Here is a 20,645-nt window from a genome sequence, read left to right as displayed (position 1 = left end):
CCTCTGCTCCCTCTGTGACGGCAAGATAAGGTCTGCAACCTTACCGCGGATCAAGGATAGCTGCCAGCCAGTAATGATCCTTCTCCTTGATCCGAAGAATATGAGGATCCTTCCGCTGGTTTTGCAGGATCAGGGAGGCCATGCAGCGTAGGTTAGCTGAGGCATTTGCCTGTGCAGATGACACAGTACACTCACTGTAATTACTGCAGCTGCCTGCCTGTTGTATAGGATCTGAAGAACACGAGCAATTGGAGTAGCTTCAAGTGTACACTGTGCAGGGGGCACAATACACCAACTGTAACTACTGCAGCTGCCTATGGTATAGGACCAGAACACCAGCAATTGGGGTAGCTTCAGGTATACACTGTGCAGGGGGCACAATACACCGACTAAACATTGCATACAAACACAATTTGTATGCAATGAGGCAGGCCCTTGCACTACATAGTTAAAGGTTAATCTAAAGAAGATTGAATAAGCAAATTGTATTATGTATGGCCAGCCTTACTCTGTCCAAAATGATTTTTTTTCTAAAGTTTTACTTTAAATTATAACTCCATTATTGTTATTTGCAATCCTTAGTTCCAGATGGGAGCTAGACCAGGCTGTATGCTTTGCCATCTGCAGAGTGTTCTCGGGGAGTGCAGGACCTGGCTGTGCTGGCAGGAGTACCAAGTCATATAAATGATTCAGCAGAAATACTTGGCAATATAGAATAGTTTACATGGATGGCTGAACTCCAGGTATGCTCTCTATTGCGTAGTTATATATAAATATGCATATTTCATATCTGTTGCACCACTGGAGGAAGCTGACAATCACTGTAGTAGTTGCCACTACTACAGAGATGACTGTGATCTTCCGGGTCCAATGTAAAGCAGCTGTCCTTTTACATATTGACCATAAGGGGTTACTTGCTGGGCACTGCTGCTATTCATAGAACACTATGTATTTTTTCAATACAATGCATTCTATGATTGGATGAGATAGGGTGGTGACATCACAATCTCCACCTTGTGCAATCAGAGAGCACCTTACATTCATTGGAGTGAAAACAAAAAAAAGAATACAGAGTGTTTTATGAACTGCATTGTGACCCTGGTGGCCACTGTGCAGAAGGCCAGTCACTTGGCACAGTACCCAGAAGATGCAACAACCGCTGAAGTAGCTGTGACAAAGGGCCTTTTCACATCAGATGCCTTCAGAAACGCAATCCAAATGCAACGACCATACAAATTTGTGTTTCTCAATGAGTGTACGTCACATCATTGTGTTGTGATTACATATATTTAAATAAAGTAGGGCAGGCTACATTTTTAATGCGAACACATGTGAAGGCAGCTCACTCCAAAAAAACTTGCAGATTCTGTTCAAATAAATAGCAAAAAAAAACACATAAAATAATGCATCTCAACGTATGAAAATTAGTCTCTGCAACCCTTTGCAAAACAAATGCAAACATAATAGCTTTAGCTCTGCATTTTTCATTGGCTCATAGGAAAGTATGACAGTTCTGTTCATGGAGTACAACTGTGATGCGACTTTACACTCTGGCACACTCAAGACGCATCAAAGTCGCACTCCATGAACAAAACTCATACTTTCCTGTTGGCTAACCCCTCCCCCGTATAAAAAAAGCAAAACGCACGAAAAAGTGTTTAAAAATCCAAAACACACCAGTAAATGCATCAATCGCAACATGCATACGTGTGAACCTAGCCTTACTGTGTATTTACATAAATAGAAAAAGGGAGGGAGCACATATCCGCCCTAGTGTGATACTGTCTATGAAGAACACAGATTAAAGTGGAAGTAAAGTCTGATATATATATATATATATATTTATGGAAAGAGTTTCTGATTGCGCTGTAGCTGAATGACGGCTACAGTTGGGGGGGCATCATTTGACATCCTCCCGTGATCGCGCTGCCCGGCGGACACAGCTGATCACAGAACAGGGTAAAGAGCCAATCACATCGGCTCTTTACCACGTGATAAGTGGTGTCCAATCACAGCTGATCATAATGTAAACACAAGCTGGTTATCGGCATTCCTTTCCTCACTCTGAGAACCGGCTTGTGTGAAAGGGACATCAGTGCGTGCCCACCAGTGCCGCCTATCAGTACCCTTCAGTGCTGCCAGTAAGTGCCCCCTATCAGTGTCCTTCAGTGCTGCATATCAGTGCCTCCTCATCAGTGCCCACCAGTGCCACCTCATCAGTGTCCATCAATGCAGCCTATTAGTGCCCATCAGTGCAGCCTCATCAGTTCAGCCGCATCAGTGAAGGAGAAAAATTATCTGTGTGCAAAATGTTATATCTAAATATGAAAACGTCCTTTTTTTTCTTTAAAATTGTCATTTTTTTTGTTTATTTAACTAAAAATAAAAAAGCCCAGCAGTGATTAAATACTGCCAAAAGAAAGCTCTATTTGTGTGAAAAAAATTATAAAAATTTCATATGGGTGCAGTGTTGCATGACTGCACAATTGTCATTCAAAGTGTGACAGTGCTGAAAGCTGAAAAATGGCCTGGCCAGGAAGGGAGTAAAAGTGCCCAGAAGGCAAGTGGTGAAAGTAAGCTTATTTTGCTTTGTCAAATATAACTATTGTCTGTATTGTTATTACAATGCTGATGTTTTAAAATGAAAGTGTGTCCTGTGACCATAGAACTTGTTTAACCACTTCAATACCAGGCAGTTTTCAGCTTTCAGCGCTGTAGCAATTTGAATAAAAATTGCACGGTCATACAACACTGTACCCAAACAAATTTTTTATCATTTTGTTCCCACAAATAGAGCTTTCTTTTGGTGGTATTTGATCACCTCTGCAGTTTTTATTTTTTGTGCAACAAATAAAAAAAAACGGAAAAACAAAACAAAAAAAAAACAGTTTTTCTTTGTTTCTGTTAAATTGTTTTGTAAATAAGTAAGTTTTCTTCTTTAATAACTGATGGGCATGGATGGGCACTGATAGATAGCACTGATGGACACTGATGGGTGGCATCGCTGGGTCATTTGTTACATAATGGTGCCAGTCGGTGCCCATTTGTGGGCACTGATTTGCACAGATTGGGCATTAATTTGCACATGTAGATGGCCATGATGTACATACAGGTGGTCCTGGTGGTTTCCCTGGTGGTCCAGTGTGGGCACCCACGGGGGGGGCTGATAAACCATCAGCGCCGACCTCCCCCTCCCCCTGTCAGGAGAGCCGCCGACCAGCTCTCCTCTACTCGCATCTGTCAGACGCGAGTGAGGAAAAGCCGATCAACAGCTTTTCGTGTTTACATTGTGATCAGCCGTGATTGGACACGGCTGATCACGTGTTAAAGAGCCTCCAACACACCGCACCACTGATCGCCGCGATGCATGCCCCCACGGGCGGGCAGCAGCTGTTATCCACTTCCCGTCCGGCCTATAGCAAAATGACGGCCAGGTGGGAAATTGTTAACCACTTGACCTCCGGAAGGTTTTACCCTCTTCATGACCAGGCCATTTTTTGTTATTGGACACTGTGCTACTTTAACTGGCATACAACACTGTACGCAAATTAAATCTATTTTTTTTTTTTACGCAAAACAAGCTTTCTTTTGGTGCTATTTGATCACTGGGGTTTTTTTATAATATAAACAAAAAATTGCACATTTTGAAAAAAAAAGTTTTTTGCTTTCTACTATAAAACATATCCAATGAAAATAAATAAATAAATAAATAAAATTTCTTCATACATTTAGGCCAAAATTCCTAATAAGTGTATATTAATTGGTTTATGTAAAATGTATAGCATCTACAAACTATGTACAGCAGGGGTGCCCAACCTTTTGAGCGAGGGCCACTTAACCACTTAAGGACCAGGCCTCTTTTTCAGATTCGGTGTTTACATGTTTAAAACAGTTTTTTTTGCTAGAAAATTACTTATTACTTAGAACTTATTTATTTTAATTGATTTTATTTATTTTTACACAGTTTTTTTTAAAAAAAATTGATCACTTTTATTCCTATTACAAGGAATGTAAACATCCCTTGTAATAGAAAAAAGCATGACAGGTCCTCTTAAATATGAGATCTGGGATCAAAAAGTCCTATTTGGACTTAAATGCAAAAAAAAAATATACCTTTAAGAGGTATGGGCGGAAGTGATGTTTTGACGTCGCTTCCGCCCTCCTATGGTATAGAGACGAGTAGGGGCCATCTTAGCCTCACTCGTCTCTATACTCAGCTAGGAAGAGGACCCGATCGCCTTCACTGCTACCGACGGCTCCGGTAAGAGGCAGAAGGTGCGGGAGGGCGGCGGAAGGGGGGTGGCACCTCTCCTGCTACCGATAGCGGGGATCTCGCGGTGAACCCGCCGTGAAGACCACTATTTTCGTACAGACGACCAGTGCCTAAAGAGATGTGGCAGCGGCTGCTGCCGTTACCGAGATATCCCTCTTCAAAAATAGGACGTACATCGGCGTGCGCTGGTCATTAAGTGGTTAAGCGACTTGGTAACCGGTTGTGGGCCGCAATGAGTGGAGCAGGTGGATGGCATGTCTGTGTTCGCTCTGCATTAGCAGAGCGGACACGGATGCAGCCCACAATACTTTTTAGCGGATCGTATTGGATGTAAAACACAAGTTGGTTTATGTCTGCCACTACTCAGAGGTGAATGGAGGGTCCAATTGGTCGGACTGTCAGACTGACCGTGTGGAAGGGGTCCAAGGCTGCTTTCATACTTATGCGCTGCAGTTTACCCGCACTATGTGTGCAACGCAGTGTATCTTTGGCTTTCCTACAGTTTCAAATAGACTTCTATTATATTCTGCAGGTTTGGTGCACTTTCAGAAAGAGCACCAACCTCGCAGGTAATAATAGAAGTCTATGGCTCATTGCAGGTAACCCACAGGTAAACTGCTCTGCACCTGCAGATCAGTTTAAAAGCAGTCCAGTAACCAGTGCAGAAAGGATATGCCCATAAATACACTGTGGTTTTAGTAATAAACTGACCATTAATAACCATATTCTTTCTATTCTGTCCCAGAGCAGGAAGTCGTGGGCCACAAAAGAGGGCTCTGCAGGCCACATGTGGCCCTGTGCCACTGGTTGGGCACCCCTGATGTACAGTATATAGTATATATACTGGAATTTACACAGTTATAGATGCTACACTTTAATGGCGGTGATCAGTGACGTAGTGTGACTGTGATAGTGTGCTGAGCAATCTGGTGCTAACAGACACTGGCTGGGAGGGTCAAAAACTGACACTGACATTGCTAGTGACACTAATACAGTGATGATACTATACACTGACATTGTACTAATGACACTGGCTGGGAAGGGGTAACATCAAGGGGCCATCATGGGGTTAACTGTGTGCCTAACATGTGAAATGTGTGCTGCCTTTACTCACAGATCTGGCTGTTTTTTTTTTTTTCCTCCCTGCTTTTCATGGAAAAGAAACAGCCAGATCGATGTTCTCTGTACACAGAGTTCTGTGTGTTTGTAAACACAGACCTCTATGTACGATTGGACACAGCTGATCAGCAGGTTTCAGCCAAAATCATTGGCTGAAATCAGCTGGCAAACATGTGCTGTGTCCAATCACAGCCTGGGTCGGCATGGGGCATGCGCGTGGTCCCCCCAAACCGGAAAGCAAGCAAGTTTGCGACTTATATGTACCTTCCTTTACTGTGAGCAGCTGACAGGAGGTTAAAAAACAATTCCTCCCAAATCTGGCATTTTCATTTTGGATTGGGACAGTCAATGTCAAATTTAGTCATTGGGTGGACCCAGGGCACTTTAGGTTAGACGATGGCATGTCATATACAGGAAGAAAAATGTATGGCATTTAAATTACACATCAAAGTCTGGTATTGCATGTTATTGGCAGTGACAAGTACACATAGTGAGTCATATATCTAAAATCAATAGTAGTGTATGTAATACAGTGTAAATACATGCCAGCCCAACTTCAATTAGATTTGTAGGTAAAACAGATTACAAAGAACAAATCTATGCTGCTATGTACTCTTTGGTTTCCATAGATTACAATGGCTGACATAAATATTTACATAACAAAATATCTAGAATAGCAGGATTTGGTAGATGACATAACAAACATGACATAAGTAACACAACCTATGGATCTCCATCCACTATCCACATAATTATAAAAAACAGAATATAAAGGTTGGTCCAGTCTGAACCAAGGAGCTGAACAGACATTTTATTTATCCAATCAGATGCAGCCATTGTTCGGGGATTCTGCCACCTGCTGGTGAGGGTTGTTAGAATTCAACATCCAGCACTTTTTTCTTTTCTTTTTTGTGTTCAGACTGAATGAGAAAAATATAAAGCCAGGCATACATGGAACGAAATTTGGCCGGTTCAGCAAGGAAAAAGGGGGATGTTAATAAAGTAACCAAGGGTCGGACTTTGGAGCCAGGGAAAACAATGGAGAAGTGACACAAATAACGTTTATTGAAAAAAAACACACGATACAATCACAGTGTTCAAAGAGATTAAAAATCATATGAAATGATACAGCTTGTGCGTTTATGCGTTTCACCATTGGGCTTCTTCAGGACAGGATCAAGGTTCAAAGACGTAACAAAGAAAAGAAAAAGGAGAGTGAATCTCACTATCTTGGGGTGGACTAGGTCTCAAGTATAAAACTCCAACAGCTGGAAAGATTCCAAAAATGTGTAATGTTTCTGGCAAGGTGTAAGCAGGTAAACAGGATCCATCTATGGGCAGGCTGATTGTACCCAAGATGATCTGTCAATTGGCGTGGGTACAACAAGCATTTTGGATTTTTTGCATGCAATTTCTGCCTGTGGCTAAAGCTGCTAGCAATAATCATTGTGTTCTGCCGGCCAGGAAGGGTCACCACTGACAGAATACAATAGCTCAGTGGGAGTGATTCTTTCAATCACATCAAGTGTATGGATGGAGTAATCAGTTAAATTTTTTTTTGTGAAAGGAGAAGTCCAGCCTGAGCTTGTTTGACTGGGCTTCTCCTATGGGTCACAGGAGTGCAATTCGTTTGGAATCCTGTGACCCGTTTTCAGCAGAGAGTGGTCTGACGACACAGGAATCAGTCCAGGCACCGCGTCATCCTGACAATGGAGTCTGGATCCGCCAGGTATCTGGACTGATGCCTGTCTCAGCCTCTCAGCGAGCCACTGAAAGCCTGAGATGGCTAAGATGGCTGCTCCCTGCCCCTCCACAGCTCAGCGCTCCAATGAGCGTGAGGGGGGCAGAGCCGAGAGTTGCTGATTGATAGTCAGCAGCTCTCTGCTTGGGGAGCTGTGAGAACCGAGCCATCAGCGATGTTCGATCGCTCGGTTCTCAGTGCAGAGGCGGTGGAGGGACAGATGCAGCATCCACCTAGGTAAGTATGATGGGGGGAATCATACTTTTTTTTTTTTAAATCCACTGGCTGAAAAAAATAAAAAATCATGTATTGCCAGCCTTAGGTAGTCTATACATTATGAAATTTTTTTTTCTTTAACCATGGATTGAAGGAAAGCAAATTGCTAGATTCCCCAATCAACATAAGCAGGAGGTTTCCCAGCCCTCAGAATACAATTATTGCTTCTGGCTATAGTCGCTGGCAGTGAATAAACTTGAAAAAAATTACAGGCTGGTTGTACTGATGTCAGTTGATAGATCGGCTTTTTATACAACCAGCTAGCCCATACATGGTTCAAAATTCAGCCAATCCCTACTGAAACGGCCACAATTTGATCCATCTATGGCCCGCTTAAAGTGGAAGTAAACCCTTTGTTTTACCACTTCACCACTGGGCACTTAAACCCCCTTAATAACCAGACCAATTTTCAGCTTTTGGTGCTCTCACATTTTGAAGGACAATTACTCAGTCATACAACACTGTACCTATTTGAAATTTTTGTCCTTTTTTTCACACAATTAGAGCTTTCTTTTGCTGGTATTTAATCACCGCTGGGTTTTTTATTTTTTGCGCTATAAAAGAAAAAAGACCGACAAATTCAGTAAAAAATTATTTTTTCTTTGTTTCTGTTATAAAGTTTGCAAATTAGTAATTTTTCTTCATATATTTTGGCCAAAATTTATACCACTACATATATTTGGTAAAAATAACCCAAATCGGTGTATATTATTTGGTCTTTGTGAAAGTTATAGAGTCCACAAGCTGTGGTGCCAATCACTGAAAATTGATCACACCTGAAGTACTGATGGCTTATCTAATTTCTTGAGACTCTAACAAGCCAGGAATGTACAAATACCCCCCAAATGACCACTGAAAGTAGACATCCTAAGGTATTTAGTAAGAGGCATGGTGAGTTTTTTGAAGTTGTCATTTTTTCCCACAATTCTTTGCAAAATTAAGATTTTCTTTTCTTTTTTTCACAAAATTGTTATATTAGCGGGTTATTTCTCAGACACAGCATATGCATACCACAAATTAGACCCCAAAACACATTCTACTACTGCTCCTGAGTATGGCAATACCACATGTGTGAGACTTTTACATAGCATGGCCACATACAGGGGCCCAACATGCAGGGAGCACCATCATTTGTTCTTGGAGCATAAATTACACATATAATTTCTTGACTACCTCTTACATTTTTGAAGGCCCTGGAGAACCAGAACAATGGAAACGCCCCAAAAATGACCCAATTTTGGAAAGAAAACAACCCAATTCATACTCTATGAGGCATATCGAGTCTTTTGAACATGTCATTTTTTTCTACAAGTTTTTGGAAAATGGGTAAAGAAAATGAGAACGCATTTTTTTTTACACAACGTTGTCCATTTACGCAATATTTCTAACACATAACAGGTACATACCAAAAATTACACCCCAAATAGATTCTCCTACTCCTCCTGAGTATGGTGATACCACATGTGTGAGACTTTTCCACAGCGTGGCCACATACAGATGACCAATATGCAGGGAGCACCATCAGGTGTTCTAGGGACATAAGTTTCAAATCTAATTTGACTACTTATTACACTTTTGTGAGGCATTGTAGGGGTATGGATGAGCATGAATGGGGATGGATGAGCCGTGGATGGGTATGGCTGGGTATGGCTGGGTATGACTGAGCACGATTGAGTGTGGCTGGATATGGCTGAGGAAGGCTGGGTATGGCTGAGGATGGCTGGGTAAGGCTGGATATGACTGAGTACAATTGAGTATGGCTGGGTATGACTGAGTACGATTGAGTATGGCTGGGTATGGCCGAGTACGATTGAGTATGACTGAGTACGGCTGGGTATGACTGAGTACGATTGGCTGGGTATGCAGAGCATGCTGAGTATGGCTGGGTATGCAGAGTATGGCTGGGTATGCAGAGTATGGCTGGGTATGCAGAGTATGGCTGGGTATGCAGAGTATGGCTGGGTATGCAGAGCATGCTGAGTATGGATGGGTATGGCTGGGTATGCAGGGTATGGCTGGGTATGTAGAGTATGGATGGTTGAGCATGAATGGATGGATCGATGGATCTGTCACTGAGCAGCGCTGTGGGCACTACACATGCAGTCCACAGCGCTGCTGCCACCGATCTCTCCCCTCTCCGCTCACACTGGACGGAGAGGGGAGGGAGGAACATGTGATCGCTCCTGCATTTGACGTAGAGATCACGTGGTAAACGGCCGCAATCAGCGGCCTTTCATCATGATCCAAGATGCTCCAGAGGACCCGGCAGTCACAGAAGTTCTCGGGTGTGCGCCCCAGGGGGGTGCGCGAGAGCAGAATTCTGGGAGGACGTCATAGTACGTCCTCCCAGAGTTAAGCAACCGCCCTGTAGCCGTCAATCGGCTATGGGCCAGTTGCTAAGTGGTTAAAGATGTATCTACAGGTAAAAAAAAAAACAATATTTTTACATTTCTGCTATAAAACATATCCAATAAAAAAAAGATGAAAACATTTCTTTATAAATTGAGGCCAATATCTGTTTTGGCAAAAAATAAATAAAAAATAAGCGTATATTCATTGGATTGTGATTGGATTGTGCAAAAGTTATAGTGTCTACAAACTATGGGATATATATATATATATATATATTTTTTTTTTTTTACTGTAAATGGCGTTGATCAGCGACTTATAGCGGGACTGCAATATTTTGCGGTGGACATTCTGACACTTTATTGGGGGCCAGTGACACCAATATAGTGATCAGTGCTAAAAATATGCACTGTCACTGTACTAGTAACACTGGCTGAGAATGAGTTAACATCAGGGCGATAAAAGGGTTAACTGTGTGCCTAGCCTGTGTTTTTGTGTACACTGTGTGCTGCTTTTACTAGAGGAAGAGATGGAAATTATTCCTTGCTTTGCAGGCTCCCAAATTCCATCCCTTCCCTCCTGTCAGACTACTATTTTGCCTCTCTGCCTGGTGATCGGCGGGTGCCGGTGGACATCGAATCTGCGGTACCAGAGGTAATGGCAAGGCTGGGCAAATGGGCATACAGGTACGTCCCCTTTAAGATGCGGTATTGTGGGCGCGCTTGCCTGCTGCGTGCTTTCGTGACCGCTCTGCCTAGTGACATGACAGAGATCCACTGCTCCCTGTGATCGGGAACAGTGATCCCGGTAATGTCAGTAGTAGCCCATCCCCCCTACAGTTAGAAGACCTCTCTAGGACACACTTAACCTCTTGATCACCCCCTAGTATTTAACCCATAGCTCCCAACTGTCCCTGATTTCGAGGGACTGTCCCTGATTTGGAGCAATGTCCCTCTGTCCCTCATTCCTCCTCATTTGTCCCTCATTTTGGTCTGATCTATATAGACAGAGGCGGCTCTCTAATTAGGCCACTAAGGCAGGTGCCTAAGGCCTCGCACTTTCAGGGGCCTCGCGGCCGCCCAATATGCCTAACGAGCGAGTGGGAGTTGCAGAGAATGTCCCCCGGTCGGTGTCCCTGACTTGCTTCCGGGGCCGCAACTCGTTTTTCCCACCCAGGGGCGGACTGTCACTGACCACTGCCCAAGGTCGGAACATCAGTGGGTGGAGCCATGTACTCCTCTCCCCTGGCTCCTCCTTCCTGCCGTGCACCGCGGATCTCTGCCTCCGGCTATGTGCAGAGCTTGGATAATACTTGCAGTAGCTGAGCAGCTCCCCCGGCTCCGCGATCTCCTCTACAGGGTGGACTATCTGAAATGGAGGAGGACCTGTTGTCAGAGCCCGGCGATCATCCAGGAGCCAGTCTGCAACTAACAGCCTCAAAGGTACAGTCCTGCCCATGCCCAACACTGACACATCCCTACCCGTGACATCACCTCCTGACTGATGCCCCCCCCCCGGAGAATTACCGCTGCCTTCCGCCCCTGTGACCTCACACACACTGCTCTGAGTGATGATATGCATGCAATCCGGCATATGATGCCACCTGCTGACCCCATGCTATCATCATTATCCTCCTCATCCCCCTGTTCCTGGCATCCTACCTCCTGTAATACTTCCCACTGTCAGCTTCCTACCAATTTACCCTGTCTTCATCTCCATCCTTATCCCAATCCCCCTGTTCTAATCCCACCACCCTACCATCATCTCTGCTGTACCCCACTGCCAACTGACTACCACCTCACCTACCCCACCTCTGACATCCTACCACCCTGCCTCCTGTCATTATCATCGCCATGTACCCCACCTCTAGCATCCACCACCCTGCCCCTGTTATCCTTATCTTCATCCCCCTGTACCCCACTGTCAGCGGCCTACCACCCCACGTCATCATCATCCCCTCCCTGTACCCCACTGTCAGCTGCCTACACCCCATGTCATCATCAACCCCCCTGAACCCCACTGTCAGCTGCCTACCACCCCATGTCATCATCATCCCCTCCCTGTACCCCACTGTCAGCTGCCTACTACCCCATGTTATCATCATCCCCCCTGTACCCCACTGTTAGCTGCCTTCCACCTTGCCTCCTGTCATCATCATCCCCATATAATCCACCTCTAGCATCCATCACCCTACCCCTGTTATCATCATCATCTTCATCCCCTGTACCCCACTGTCAGCTGCCTACCACCCCACCTCATCATCATCCCCCCTGTACCCCACTGTTGACATCCTACCACCACCTCATGTCATCAACATCCTCATCATCCCTGTACCCCACCTCTGGCATACTACCACCCTACATTCTGTCATTATCATCTTCATTCCTTCTGTACCCCACCTCTGGCATCCTATCACTCTACCCCCTATCATTATAGGGGAGATATGATCTCAGCCTCTCTCCAATACTGCCATCATCACCCCAAACTACATCCTGTCGTCCAACCAACTGTACTCCAACAGTTGCATCACACACCATAATACTGCCCTGCCACCCAGTGAGCAAACAGTGAGTGATAATAATAAGCAGTAACCCACAGCAACCAATCAGTGAGCAGTAATAATGTGCAGTAACCTCTAGCAATCCACCAGTGAGTGCCAATAATGTGCAGTAACATCTAGCAACCAATGATTAAGCGGTAATGACATGCAGTAACCTCTACCAACCAATGAGTAGGCTGTAATGATGTGCAGTAACCTCTAGCAACCCATCAGTGAGCGGTAGCAAAGGTGTAGTAACCTCTAGCAATCCATCAGTGAGCTGTAATAATGTGCAATACCTTCTAGCAACCAATCAGTAAGAAGAAAGGATGTGCAGTGACCTCTAGCAACCAATCAGTGAACCTGGAGTAATCAGTGAGTGTGAACTAGATTGTTATGTTTACATTATTAAAGTTTTTTTTAGATAAGTCTATGTGCATTTGTTTTTTTGGGATGTTGGGATGGGAAGCGAAATGCTAGGGGTGGGGGCCAGGAAAATGTTTGAATTATTTTTCCCATTATGGGCATGAGTGGGGCCTCATGTCTACGATTTGCCTAAGGCCTCACAAATCCTAGAGCCGCCTCTGTATATAGATGTATATACAATGCACTTTTTATCTATAAAAAGGTGTTTTCTAGTGCTAAACCTTTCATCTGATTTCTAAATTGCTGCATTAATACATTACAAAGCCAATGGAATGATAGTGGTAAAAAAAGCACTGGGTTTAACCAATCTTATTTTTCGTACACTTCTCTTTTAAGGGGGCGTGGCAAGGGGTGTGCCCTATGCCTGCATACTTTTGCTGATGGGTGTCCCTCATTCCCGTATCAAAAAGTTGGGAGGTGTGTTTAACCCCTTCCCTGCCAGTGTCATTTACACAGTAATCAGTGCATTTTTATAGCACTGATCGCTGTAAGGTCCCAAAATAGTGTCAAACATGTCTGCCATGATGTCGCAGTCACGATAAAAATCGCATATCGCTACCATTACTAATAAAAAAATAATAATAATAAAAATGCCATAAATCTAGCCCCTATTTTGTAGACTCTATAACTTTTGCGCAAACCAAAATAAAAGCTTCCTCGTTCAAGTGTGTGTCTCCACCCCCATCCCCCCACCCCGGCAGACCATAACAAAAGTTGTCACAAAATGGAAACAGCCTCCAGACCTGAATATTCAGCAGGTGACATCTTGTGACGGGAGCTGCTGACAGACATAAGAAGCCAGTACGTAAGTCAGCTTCCGAGAAACAACACACACAAAATTGAAATATCAGTTTTGGAAGGAGATGCCCTTTAACCCTTGGTTCACACCTATGTGTTTTTCAGTGCGTTTTGCATTTTGCAGAAATGCACTACAGTCCATTTAACATGGTTTCCTATGATACATGTTTATATCCATGCGTTTTTGGAAAGGTTTAGGGACTTTTTTTCCCTGCATCAGACTGCATTTTGTGTACAATAGACTTCAATGGACCTGCTCTAAAATGCAAGTGTTGTGTTTTTGATGCGTTTTTACTTGCGTTTTGCATTTTCTTCTCCATTACAAACTGTGTATAGCTGGGTCTAAAGGACCCATTAACAACCTGTGAGTCATCAGCTGTCAACGAGGTTCCCCACTGACAGCTGAATGTAAAAATTTAAAACAAAAACTGGTGGCCAAAAATGATTCTGCAAGAAGACGTTGTGGGGTCCATCAATCCATACCAGGACCTTCATGTCTGGTATGTATTTTAAGGGGAACCCAAAATTGTTGAAAAAAATTGCATGCCCCCCCCCTCCTATAATCCATACCAGACCCTTATTAGAACATGCAGCCCGGCAGGCCAGGAAAGGGAAGAGTCGAGCAAGTGCCCCCCTCCTGAACCATATCAGTCCACATGCCCTCAAAATCAGGGGGAGCTTTGGGGCAGGAGGGTTCTGTTCCCTTCCTCCAAGCACCTTGTTCCCATGTTGATGGGACAAGGGCCCCTTCCCCACAAACCTGGCCAGTGGTTGTGGGGATCCGCGGGCGGGGGGGCTTGTTTGGAATCCCCTTTAACAAAGGGGCTCCAGATCCTGCCCCCGCCATGTGAATGAGTAGGCTCCCATCTTCTGCCAGCTCCATTGCTTCACAGTTCTTGATTAACTAAGACCCCTTTCACACTGGGGCGTTTTTCAGGCGTTTTTCAAGCGCTTTAGCGTTAAAAAAAGCGCCCGGAAAAGCGATTGAATGAAGCCTCATCTGCAGTCCCAATGTGAAAGCCCAAGTGCTTTAAGAGCCCTTTCACAATGTCAGCGGCCGCGAAAGGGTTAAAACCGCCGGCAATATGCCGCAATAGCAGCGTTTTGCCGGCGGCATTACAGCGCTGCCCCATTGACTTTTTTCTGACGTCCTGCCAGCACACCACTGTAGTGTGAAAGCCCTCGGGGCTTTCACACTACACACAATGGTGCAGCTTCTTTAGGGCGGATTGCAGGCGCTATTTCTAACGCTATAGTGCCTGCAAAATGCCCTGGTGTGAAAGGGGTGTAAGGGCGAGGTCTCCTGCTAATGTGCTTCGGGGGGACAGGGCCCCCCCCCTGCCCCACAACAACCCCCCATGTTGAGGGCATGTGGTCTGGTATGGTTCGGGGGGGGGGCACTCACTCATCCCACCCCTTTTCTGAGCTGCTGGGATGCATGCTCGAATAAGGGTCTGGTTTTGGGGGGGACCCCACGCCATTGTTTTTGAACAAATGTTTGCGTGGGGTTCCCCTCAAAATCCATAGCAGACCATGGGCCTGGTAAGGATTGGGGGACCCAACGACTTTTTTTCCTGTTTTTTTTTTTGCAGCAATTCTTGTTTTTACATCCACATGTCTGTGAGAAACCCCTCTAACAGCTGATTGATCTGATCTGGCCTGTTTCTTAACAACCATTTATACACAGTTTGTTAAAAAAGGAAAAAAAAAAAATAAACACATGAAAAACACATGTTCAAAAACACAAAACATGCCTGAAAACTGCATCAACTGCAACAGTGTAGATGTGACCCTAGAGTAAAGCAGTATCAAACCCAGCAAACATTTATCGTATTGCAGCTTACCAATTCTTATATGTAAAAGATGAATTTGTTTTCTTTTTAGACTTTCTTTCTTTTATTTTCACTTGGTGAGCCTTTCAGTAAGTCTGTTGTTTTTTTTACGCATGGTTTACACTATGAACTGCATGCGCATCGCACAGGAACCACACCACATTCCTGTAAAATTCACATGTGATTCAAAGCGGTATGATTTGAGCACATTCATTTGAATGGCCTCAAATCACACCACATTGCACTAAAGTCGTGCATGCACCAACTTTGGACCCGCACTGCAACCCGATCACATGGTCATTTAGTACCATGCAATTCGGTGCAGGCAAATGCACTGCATTTTGGACATGCATTTGGGGTGTCATTAGGATTGCACTTACAACCACTGCAGACTGCAAGGGCAGTACGATTTGAATTAGGTGCAGGAAATGCACATGGATTGTGGGTTTCCCTCACCGCATTCTAGTGTGAACCTAGGCTTAAAGGGGTTGTAAAGGTTTGCGTTGTTTCACCTTAATGCATCCCATGCATTATGTTGAAAAAACATCCGACAATACCAGCCCCCCTCCCCCCCCCCCCGTTTTACTTACCTGAGCCCCTTCATCTGCTGCGCTTGCTCCCGATGTCCTCTTCGCCGCTCAGCCTGGCCGTTGATTGGCTAGAGTCGATGGATTGGAAGCAGCGCAGCCGTTGGCTCGCGCTGCTGTCAATCACATCCAATGACACGGTGTGCCGGGAGGTGGGGCTGAGTGATACAGTGAGCGGCTATAGCCGCCGGCCGTATCACAGTTTTGCGCGCCCGCAAGAACGAACCACCATGTGAGAGAGCTCGCCTTGAAGGTGGTTAGTTCTTGCGGGGAGGAGCTGAGACAGCCAGCAAGGGACCCCAGAAGAGCAGGTTCGGGGGCCACTCTGTGCAAAACGAGCTGCACAGTGGAGGTAAGTATAACATGTTTGTTATTTAAAACCCTTTTAAAAAGGAAGTAAACCCTTATGGGTTTACTTCCTCTTTGTCTCCCTGCAAAGGTAAAGCATAATGGGCTACTATGAAGATATTTCTTGGACCTACAGGTAAGCCTTAATCTAGGCTTACCTGTAGGTCAAAGTGGTTTGTAAGGGTTTACAACCACTTTAACAGACCAAGGTGTCCGGCAGATGTAGCAGTTAGAGAAATGAGGCAAACCATTTATATCACTGTCAGGGGTATTTGTAATGATCTGCTTTTATTTAATTATATAGAAACCTTTAGACCGGTGTGACTTTGTTCAGCGGTTCAGGTGCGAATTGTCAAAGCATATGAAAATGTTACCTGAACTGTGTTCAAAATCCTACCTGACTCTTTTTAACTACTTCAATACCGGGCACTTACACCCCCTTCCCGCCCAAGCCAATTTTCATCTTTCAGCGCTTTCGCTGTTTAAATGGCAATTGCGCGGTCATGCTACACTGTAACCAAAATTTTTATCATTTTGTTCCCACAAATAGAGCTTTCTTTTGGTGGTATTTGATAACCTCTGTGTTTTTTATTTTTTGCTAAACAAATAGAAAAAAGACCTAAAAATAACGTTTTTCTTTTGTTTCTGTTATACAATTTTGTAAATAAGTATGTTTTCTCCTTCACTGATGGGTACTGATAAGGTGGCACCAATGAGGTGGCACCAATGAGTTAGCACTGATAGGCTGCACTGATGGACACTGGTAGGTGGCACCGATGGGTGGCACTGATATGCAGCACTGATAGGCATTGATAGGCGGCACTGATAGGTGACACTGATGGGCACCGAAAGGCTGCACTGATGGGTACTTATGGGTGGCACTGTTGGGCATCACTGCTGGGCACTGATAGGTGGCACTGCTGGGCACTGATATGCGGCACTGATAGATGGCATTGTTAGGCATTACTAATGGCACTGACAGGCATTGGGGATGGGCACTGATTGGCAGCTGCCTTGGCACTGATTGGCATTTCCCTGGTCCAGTGTGGTGGCCATCTCCCCCCCCATCAGGAGAGCAGCCGATTTGTCAGGCGCGAGTGAGGAAAAGCCGATCAACGGCTCTTCCTGTTTACATCGTGATCAACCATGATTGGACGCGGCTGATAATGTGCTCTTTACCGAGATCGGTGTAGCAGTCTGTCAGACTGACACACTGCACCACTGGTCGCCTATTTTTGGGGGAGAGGATCAGATCGGATGGCGGCAAGTGCCAGCAGACGTGTCCTCCGACATCCGCCACTCCATAGAAGGGACTGGAAGGTCCTATCAGGTCCGTCTGAAAAACTAACAGGCAGACCTGATCGGATCGCCCATGTGAAAGGAGCCTTACCGATCGACTTCTATACAACAAGCCTGTCGGATAAACGCTACTCGATCAGCCAGCGCCACGGTCTATAGTGGGCTCTGATGGAATACCTTCTGTCAGAACCCAATCTCATTAAGGAATTATCTCCTCTCCTTCTCCAGTGTGTGGCTGGGGGAATTGGGTCATATTTTTTTGTACGGGCTACCTAAAGCAGCTAGTACATCTAAAGGCTAGTACACAGGATAAGAAAATCAGAAGCTACATTTCTTAAGACCAACAATCGACCGATTATGTGATCGTTAGCATGGTGCTTTCAAAAGCCGATTCTGACTTTTCGGATGACAAAACATGAAGGTGCTGGCTATAAGATTGTTATCATAAGTGAACGCGACGTCCGATTTTCATTTAATTAGTACAGCTTTCGTCTGAAAAAATCACAAGAGCAAGACTACGCATGCTCGGAAACTAAAGAATGCATTACAAAACAATTCAACAAATTACATCACATCTGAAGTTGTATTCTGTCATAGGAGCATTTTTGTACGTTGAATAACCTGTTCACGTTCGATATGAGACTAGCATGGAAAAAAAAAAAAAAAACTGACTATTCGTCCGATAATCTCACTGTGTGTACCAGGCTAAACACTCCCCTCCCGCCAGCACTGGCGACCAGTGATAAAAATCTTTGGGGGGGGGGGGGACAACCAAATCCCCCCTGGTCTTTACCTGCAAACGGAACCTTCAGCCTGGGCTGCCACGGCTCCCCTGATACCCGGCGGTTTCCGTATTCCAAATCTTCAGCCTCCCGATTGGCCAGTGTTCTGTCAGAATAGCAAACCCATCAGATTAGGTAACAGAAGTTACGTTCCATAAGCTGTTAATGGGTTCCACCACTACCAGGTTTATTAATCTGACATAGCACCTGCAGTCAGAATAGAGTTGCCACCTGTCTGGGATTCACCCGGACAGTCCGGGTTTTGAATCATGTGTCCGGTTTTCAGTCCGCCTGAAAACCGGACACATTATCTAGACCAGACTGTAGCTTCCTAAGACTTCCTCCAGCCTGCAGGTGGTGATAGAGAGACACTGGAGAATGGGACTGCTAAAGAATGAAGACAGTCTGCTCTTCTTCTTCTCTCCCCTTGTCATGTGACTTATATGACTGGAGAGAGGAAGGAGGAGCTGCAATCTATACAGAGTTTGATCTGTGAGTACAGGGGGGACAACTCTGATGTGTGGAGGGACTCCTGATATAAGGATTTACTCTGCTGGGGACACCAGATGTAAGGAGGCACTCTGCTGTGGACACCAGATGTAAGGAGGCACTCTGCTGTGGACACCAGATGTAAGGGGGCACTCTGATGGGGACACCAGATGTAAGGAGGCACTCTGATGGGAACACCAGATGTAAGGAGGCACTCTGATGGGAACACCAGATGTAAGGAGGCACTCTGCTGTGGACACCAGATGTAAGGAGGCACTCTGCTGTGGACACCAGATGTAAGGAGGCACTCTGCTGTGGACACCAGAGGTAAGGAGGCACTGTAATGGGGACACCAGATGTACGGAGGCACTCTGATGGGGACACCAGATGTACGGAGGCACTCTGATGGGGAAACCAGATGTAAAGAAGCACTCTGATGGCACACACCTTACTTTTGTACTGTTTCACTTGCAGAAAAACATGTGGTAATAAAGTACCATGCGTTTTGGTGCAACACAATTTTTAAAAATGTTATACAGGTTTTAAATCTATTTGTATTGCATTTTGTTTTTCATTTGTTCTGTATACTACAAACAAAAATGTTTGCCGTGTGCCACTAAGGTGTTAGGGTTGCCACCTTTTCTTCAAGCCAAACCCAAAGTCAGAAGGCAGTGGACATCTTACTACACCCAGCTACGTCTTGAGTAATTTTAGCAATAAACTGAACGTATATCAATAAATATAGTATATTGACATCTGTGATACTGTTTGGATGTTACATTTTGAAAGAAGCTGGACGCCAGCATTAGGACGGTGGTGAAGCACTGGTTAGCACTAAACCTTTTTAGGCTGTCAAAACTTTAGGCTTTCATCCAAATAGCATCACAGATGTCAATATACTATATTTATTTATATACGCTCACTTTATTGCTAAAATTACACTGAAATTCAAGATGTAGCTGAGTGTAGTAAGATGTCTGCTGCCGTCTTCTGCCTGCAGGTGTTCTGTCAGATTAGCTAACCTGGTAGCGGTAGAACGCATGTTCAGCTGACAGAACATCACTTACATTACCTAATCTGACGGGTTTGCTATTCTGACAGAACACTAGAAACCGGGAGTGACTCGCTGGCGAATTCTGATTTGCTAAATTCAAAGTGGGAGAGTTTTGCGCCCCTGAGGACAACATAAAACAAGCCAATTAAAACCCTTTCACACCGAGGTGCGTTACGGGTGCTATATCGCTAAAAATAGCGGTTGCAAATCGGCTGTAAAGCTCCTCTCCTGTCACTCCAATGTGAAAGCCGAATGCTTTCACATTGGAGCGGTACGCTGGTAGGACATCAAAAAAAGTTCTGCAAGCAGCTCCTAAAGCGATGGGCAGCGCCGCCGAAGCTTTGCAGGTGCTTTTAACCCTTTTTTCGGCCGCTAGCGGGGGTTGAATGTGGCCCACTAACTAAAATGATGAAAACGATGCCCCAGTGTAAAAGGGCTCTTAGAGCCTCAGGCCGTGTACACACGGGCGGATTGTCTGCCCAACTTAGTCCGCTGAACCGTGTTTCAGCGGACAATCCGCTCGTGTGTGGGCTTCAGCGGACAGTCTGACGGACTTAGTCTTTCGGAATTTCCGTAATTTTGTCCGTCCAAACTTGGTTTTGTCTGTCCAAACTTGGTTTCAGCGGACAGTCCGCTTGTGTGCAGGCAAGTTGGACGGACTAAGTATGGCGCATGCTCAGAAAGGATTTACACGACCGAAGGTTGCATTGCAGTGTATTGGACGTCGTTTTTC

The sequence above is a fragment of the Lithobates pipiens genome, unplaced genomic scaffold (genome assembly GCF_037356315.1).
Source record: "Lithobates pipiens isolate NorthernLeopardFrog02 unplaced genomic scaffold, aLitPip1_a1.2 Scaffold_19, whole genome shotgun sequence".
Taxonomy (NCBI): domain Eukaryota; kingdom Metazoa; phylum Chordata; class Amphibia; order Anura; family Ranidae; genus Lithobates; species Lithobates pipiens.
Note: the sequence above shows the minus strand (reverse complement) of the source record.